The sequence below is a fragment of the Pinus tabuliformis genome, chromosome 1_1, assembly GCF_031772625.1.
Source record: "Pinus tabuliformis cultivar Carrire ecotype Pingquan chromosome 1_1, CPIR1, whole genome shotgun sequence".
Taxonomy (NCBI): domain Eukaryota; kingdom Viridiplantae; phylum Streptophyta; class Pinopsida; order Pinales; family Pinaceae; genus Pinus; species Pinus tabuliformis.
In genome coordinates this window covers 539,703,009-539,710,968 of record NC_142297.1, presented here as the reverse complement: position 1 = coordinate 539,710,968, position 7,960 = coordinate 539,703,009, and the positions used below count along the sequence as shown (strand labels likewise).

At 35.7% G+C, this 7,960-nt stretch overlaps 1 pseudogene; it reads right to left on the bottom strand.

Moving 5' to 3' along the window:
* Window positions 1-1,011: 1,011 nt before the first annotated feature.
* Window positions 1,012-7,485, bottom strand: LOC149214199 (L-gulonolactone oxidase 2-like; annotated as a pseudogene).
* Window positions 7,486-7,960: the final 475 nt, after the last annotated feature.

Genomic DNA, 7,960 nt, shown 5'->3' with positions numbered 1-7,960 from the left:
GGTTTCTTTCTTCAACTATTCTGCTGCTCAATTCTCTTTGAGCCTAAATCCTTTGTGAATTCCCACTTCACTTCCTCTCTAGAGCTTCGTCTGATTCTCCAGCTGGATTCCAAGATCCCTAATGACTCCTTCGAATCATTCTCTCCTCTGCTAGGACTTTAGCATTGGAACTAGGGGCACTAAAGGGTAAAGCTCACACTGTAAACATTTTTAAAAAGCACAAAACTCCATGTATAAGTGCTGGGACTTGAGGGCTGGAACCAGGGGCACTAAAGGGTAAAACTCACACTGTAAGTGTCTCGAGATGAGTGGTCCAGGCTTACAAAAACTTTAAGTTTTTTTAACAGGTTTAAGATCATCAATAGAAATATGTTGTATTGTTCAAACTAAACAATGATTAATAAAATTAATAAATTTAAAAAAAATTAACAATGATTAATAAAATTATAATTTTATAACATTTTTAAAATAACGATAAAATAACCTAAAAAGGTCTTTTATTTATTAAATCATTTTACAATAACAATATTTTCATGTGTCCTACCTATGTTGTATAACTCAAACATGAAACCTTGAAAGAAAAAATCGTGTTAATGATAGTTATTAAGTAGGCATTAATATGCATGCATTGACTAGTCAATAAGTACTGCTTTTAGCGATAACGATGACTTTTACTTTTACTATGAGCATGAATAGAGAAATTGTCATCGTATTTTATTAAAAATAATAATAAATGAAAACGATTATTATACATGTTTAGATTGATAATAAAAAAAGGAGAAAATTCATAAACACAAGAAGGTTCGGAGAAAGAGATGATCTCACATAAACATTTGAATTTTACATACTATGTTTATTTCATAGACTCCCACTCTGTACAGCTATATGTTCCTTGGTTTATCAAGATGCCTCATCTCATTCAATAAATTAAGAGAGACTTGAGCGCTTTCTAAACCGAAGTCAATTAATAAAAAATACATTGAAACGCTAAATGTTTCATAAAGTGAAACTTTAGAGAAAACCTAAAATGTTTGACAAAGAGACAGTGTCCACCATTGCTAAACAATGACTACAGGTAAAGAAACTCTGATCAATACTTGACAATTCATTGCCGACTCGGTCATTCTCCAACTCCTCGCCATCATCCCGTCTTCGCTTGATCTCCGCATAGTCGTTCCCGAGGTTAATCGACTCGGAATCCACGGTGTTGTTGGGCAACGACACATCAATGCCGCCTGCATCTTCGTTGGATAAACAGGACGCTGGGCATTTGTTGGCATCGGTTCGCTTTCAGTTTTTCCACCTCTATGTGAAGTTTTTTGATCTCGTCTATAAGTGCCTCATTATATCTCTTCAGAAGCTTGCAGTCCATTTCTGTTTTCTTAAGCTTCGTCCTGAAACAAATTCATAACATTTAATTAACCTATAACAAAAATGAGTCAATAAAACTGTCAACACAATAGGATCTCCATCGGATCAAAAGTTTTCCGAACTATAAATTTGCACAACAATTGATTTCCAAGTCATTCTTCATAGTTACAGGCCAAATTATGTAGCTGTTGATTCCAAAATGGAACTTTCCATATGAATTTCGACATGCAAAATACAATGAATCAATAAAGGACTGGAGCTAACCTTGCTTGTCTATTCTGGAACCACACCTCAACTTGTCAATGGCGGAGATTCAACTGTAAGGCCAACGCATGCTTTTCCTTCTACGGAAGAAGAAGAAGTTACATCAGCCAAAAGCATGACGAAACACAAACGATAGAGCAGTAACCTGTAAGTGAATACTGTGTATAGAAACTTACAGGTTCGGGCACCCTGTTCTTTCTGAAGCTTTCTTCCAAAACAACACATTGTTCTCTGGACAGTCTAAGCTTCTTCCTGGAACAGCCCTCCTCTTCTACATCGCTGAGCACCCTCGACCAAACTCGGTCATTCTCCAACTCCTCGCCATCATCCCGTCTTCGCTTGATCTCCGCATAGTCGTTCCCGAGGTTAATCGCCTTGGAATCCACGGTGTTGTTGGGCAACGACACATCAATGCCGCCTGCATCTTCGTTGGATAAACAGGACGCTGGGCATTTGTTGGCATCGGTTCGCCATGACACAGCTACCTGATGGTGCCAGGATGAATGGGAACTTTTACTCTCACACAGGAAGTGCATCTGCAACATTTCAACCTGCAATCAGGTGGTGAAGATCCAATCAAGGCGCTTCTGCTTGATGTCGCTAGACTTCCTCGTTCTCTTGCGGCTTTTATCACAAAATCACAGTTTGCAGTGCCCACAGAGACATACATCATCATGACTATCAATAGTAAAAACTGCATTGTTGAATTAGTAATGCAACCACCTTCAAATCGCTTGAGAATTAGTAACACATAGGAAATCACTCAGGTAATCCTTATAGGTGTCGGAAAACACTTGGCAAATGGTTGAACACGGGTACGTTTGAGAATGTGAAAAGGTATGGTTGAGCATGGGTACGTTTGAAACCAGAATGTGAAAAGGTATGGTTGAACACGGATACGTTTAAACCACCCACATAAGGTAATCGTTAAATTAATGGACAAAACACTTGGCAAACAGTTGAATAGACATACGTTTCAGAATATGAAGAGGTATAAGGTGCACGTCTCAACTTTTAATCGTTTCACAAGCTTGAGGAAAACTGTCGGTGGGTTGTTCCTCTTTGATCCACGTCTCTTAGTTTAATATTTTATAATTTTTTTAAATACATTTCTCACTAATGAACATACATGGTTATCAACAAGAGGTACAATAAATTTTTAATCATTCTTTGTAAAAAATTAATTTAAGTATGCTTTAAACATGTGATTTAGACATGCAAGTAAGTTAGTGGTGTGAATTCTATCCATTGATATAGTGGCAACCACTAGAATACACTAGCATCTTTCAATTTAGGCCATCCGATCAAAAAGATTAATTAAAAAAATGATTAAAGTGCCCAATTCCAATAGGAGAGACGCCTATCGACATAAACATATACGTGTTGACAAAACATCTGGATCAAAGGAGGAACATATGGATCAAAGGAGTGGGAAATATATGGAGCCAGACATCTCCAGGTCTAAAGAAATCCGAATCGCTAGCAAGGAAGTTACTACTAAATTATCGCAAATCCCGGATACAAGCAAAACTTTGGAAAAGTGCTAAGTCGTAGTCCCTGGTTCTGTGGACAGTGTATATTAAACCTGGAGCCGAAAGCTTAAAAATTTGGGGTTTCGTTTTAATGGAATTTGAGAACACATCTTCATCAACTAAAAGAAGTTTATCCATAGAATAATAAATTTCAAAATAATAGGCCAAATAATCAGAGTCACTACTTTTTCCGAGAATAAAGAAATTGAACAATGAAAGTAGCGATAACTTCCAAGCTTATGTGGAGCAACTCTCTCATCAAAATATGAGAAGTAGGTACTTTATTTCAAATGCAATACATACGAGTATGGGGTCACCTGGCCACAATATCACATAAATACACAATACTCAATTAGGACGGCGCTTTAAACAACGCTGATATAACCAGACACTTACAGCAAGGACGATACTAGTATGAAATATCTTAGTAAGTAAAGGCCATACTATTGTCTCCATTATCCAGCCTGGCGGGCTTTCAGTGTGGCTGCAAACGCGGGCTTCTGTGTACACCCTCCCAGGTTTGCAGAAGTAGCCTTTATCAGGAGCGCAATGCGCGTCATCTGAGCACACGCATAGTCCTTCCAGAGCACATCCATCCCTCTTTATGATCACTCCTGCCTCTCCTATTCCCAGAATACCATCTGTCCACTCATTGGAAAAGAGTCCCTTTGGATCGTATTTGGTTTTGGCTGCCAGAAACGCCTCGTATTTGCTGTATTTTTTCATGACCCCATCAAATGCAATGTTTCGGTTCTTTCCCCAGTGAGGCAGACCTCCATATTTCACGAGAGCCATTTGCTCAATTTCCTCCAACACATCTTCATACAGTCTGGGAGTGTTGGGGTCGTCCGCTCTATATACGTCATTTCGATGTCAACTGAATCCTCTTGTTTTCCCAGGTAAGCACTTGAAGCTTTTACGTATCGCATCAGAAAACCTTGGTATAACTGAACCCCACACAGACTGTTTGGAAACATTTTCCTAAGTTTCCTTACGTCTGAAAGAAATTGTCCGATTTTGGACACACTGATACTAAATCCATTCTGAAAGAAGAGTAATCTTCCCTTCATTCGAGGATCCCATCCGCAAGCTGTGTCCAATCCGTCCTCGGGGCTACTGAGACACGATCCAGCAGCTTGCATTTTGTTCTGATACCCAATCACTGGATAATCAACAAACTCGCAATCGTTGTTCTGCAGCCCTGTAGCCAGTTTAATCATGGACCTAACGTGAATGGAGGAGAATACGCACTTGGTGTGAATGCTATGATGGCTTTCTGCCTCGTCCTCTGCAAATTCAAACATTAACGAATTAAGAAACTAAGAACAGTGAATTTGATAAACTCGGTCTCGATATTGATATCCATATGTATATCAATCTGGATGACTATTCATGTTGGATTTTCCTACCTAGTATCCTGGTAAAGGCTAGTAGATGATGAAATGCAGGGCGAAACCCTAGGAAATTATTTACTCCATTCCCGGATGTATTAACCGGCACTCGGTCGTCCACTCTATAAAGGACCCTTCGCTGATCAGGGTACCACGTGACATCTGCGAATTCGTGTTCTATGCCAAACTGCGTTATCCTCCTTTCGAGATCGGAGTCGTTTTGCTGATCGTTCCTGATGGAACGCTTGAACATAGGTTGCAATTGGAGTGTGACCTGCGCAGCACGACAAATACATAAAGATTAGCAGCATTGATACAGTAAATGAATCTGTACAAACAAGATCGCTGCCGAAAATGGTAAATCGGGAGCTATACATGTTAGAAGAGGGTTAATATTATTGAGTAGATTCGGATCAAGTTCACCATATTTTTCACGAAAACGCACGAAAATCTTCTCTGTCCGAAAGATGAGCCACCGGATACGCAATTGCATATATTAGCACTATATTTAGGGTGCGTTTTGCAATTTATTGCAATTCATTAAAATTGAAATCATGCTTTTTATTCTCAATTCTCAATATGGAATTGCTACATAATATTTAAAAATAATATTAAAATTAGATCTTTTAACCTTAGTCTAAACAGGTTAAGGAGTTGTCTCGAAAGTTATGGAAATTCCACTTATATTTAGAGAAAATCTAGCAAAGTTTTTTCGTAAATCCAAATGATTGACAAAAGTTTTTGTAAATCCAAATTATAGTTGTTAAAAACTACTCTAATATTTTAATGATAATGATTAAATTTAAATCTAAAATTACAACATTAATATTAATAAATAATATTTTAAATTTTTATTTTGTTATTTAAAAATATATATTTTATTAATATATATATTTTTTAATTTAAAATAACCTAACTGTATTTTAAAAAACTTTCGAAGATTATTTTCAATCATATTATGAAAACTAAAATTGCTTTCAATTATATTATAAAGGCTTCGCATGAAATTAGCTATCATAGAAAGAACTACTCGTGCATTCAAGGCAATGAATGGGAAAGGGAGGTAATGAACCCCTTGGACATAAACCAGAAGAGAATGGCAAGCCCCAAATTCCTAGTTTTTTTAGTTGGCTTTTAATTGGTTAATTAATGAATGTAGTATTCATAACTATATGGTATGAATTAGTTTTTTTTAATAATGAGAGGGTCATTTTCATAATATTAGTTTTAATTATGATGTTTTTTCAGTGATTTAGAAGGTTTAAAAAGTCTGATTATTTTTGTTTTTAAATTGAATTCCCAGCAATTTTACTATAAATACTTAAATATTATATATATGTTTACTCAAAAATGTCGTCAAACACAAGGTTTCAAGATTTATGAAAAATAATAAAAAAATTTAGTAAAAAAAAATCACAAATTCTTTTTCATAGAAAATGGAGGATGATTTTTGAAACTATATTTTCTGAAAATAGATAAATTAAATTCTTGGTCATGATGATGAACTTTGATGTGGGTTCCAAAAGTGTCAATCTTTTGTTTTCAATGTGATTTTTTCCTGAAGATATAAAGAATATATCATGAATCACAAAAGCATGAAGTCTGAGAAAAAAATACTTCATCTCATAAGCTATATTATGGTATTCAATTTTTTTTTGCTTAAATTTAAGTAGAGTAAAAATGTAAATATGTAAATTTGTCAAGGTTAGAGCTCTATAAAATCTAGAGGTTACACAAAAATTAGGTGGGAGGATTATTAATGTTTTCAATAGAACTTGGTTATACATCTTTTTCATAATTTCCATAAAATAAAGTATGTCTCCACAGATTTGAGCCTGCCCTCTACTGCTCGAGCAAAACTCCTTCAACAACATCTAACAAGATTCTTAACTATGAAGAATGGTTAATATAACATTTTTTTAATTAATCAATTTAATTAAAAAAAATGTATTACTATTTTTTAAGATAAATTTAAAATATTCTGAAATCACTGTTATTTACATAATAATCATTAATAATTAAATTAAAATTCTAAAATAAATATATTTATTAAGCAAATTAAAAAAAAAATAATAATAAATATTTATATGCTCAATCTAAAATTATAATAAATAATAATGAGAAAAGAAAGAAAGAAATACAATCAGGTGTAAGAGACCTTTCTCCCATAAAACTAACCTCATCTAACCTCACACTCATCTCATCAATAAAATCCTCATCTAACCTCACACTCATCTCATCAATAAAATTACATCATAGTTTTATTTGAGAATATTTATCCTGCGATTGGTTAAATTTTAAAATCTTCTATTAAAATTAAATAGAATTCAGTTATATCTTTCTAGGATATTCCATGAATACCTGAGAAATGACTCCGAGAACCCCCAAAGAAACTTTGAGTGCATTAAGATCCTCGTCTGCTTCAGTGAGGCTCACAACCTTGGCATATCCCTCGTTCTGCGATGCAGGGACTACTAATCTCATGCCCACAACGAATTCATGAACAGCGCTGCCCTTACCGAAGACCAGTGCCTAGCATTCCACCAGGACTCTCCACCAGGACTCTCCAGCTTGGGAATGCTGTGCGAGTAACGAGTCACAACTCTCATCTTCTGGTTCTTCTGAACGGCCTCTGCAACGGAGGTCAGAAGTTGCTTTTCGGTGGCAGGATAGACGACTTGCGCAGCCCTGCAGGTACTACGGTCGGGGAACACACCATAAGCATTAGAAACTGTGCAGTTGGTAAATCCATCAGATTCAGAACATTCAACGACGGGTCCGGGCGATAGAACCAAATGACCGATAACAGCGAGCACGCACTAGAGAAAATAGTTTGGACAAGCTGAGCTTGAGAACCACACGATATCCAGGGCGTTTAAATAGCTGAATTGGCTGATGTCAGGTAGGAGGAATCGCTGATCTCCCATTCACATTTCTAAAATTATGAAAAAGTGGAAAATTAGTCTGTGTTTATATAATAAGTATGGTAGGAATTTTTACAATGGTGAAATTTAATTATATCACGTTGATAATTTTTTTTATATATAATTATAAAATATTATAAATAATTTATCTAAAATTTTTGGTGTAAAATATTAAAATTAAACTATTTCACTTACACTAGTTCAAGTAAGAAAAGAACTCCGAGAAACTGAGTTAGGTAAATGCCCCATTAACACTAGGTCAAGTAAGAAAAGGACAACCAATAAATCCCATGCTATTGGGTATTTAAGACTCTTAAGAGTACATTTGGCCAACCGAAATAAGTCTCTGCATTCGCCTGGGCATGAACATGGCAAGCGATATTTAATGTGACTTTTCAGCATTGTCGTGACATCCATTTAGATGGTAATACATACATGGCATAGCATGTATGAGAGATGGTCGGCTTCCTTGCCGAAT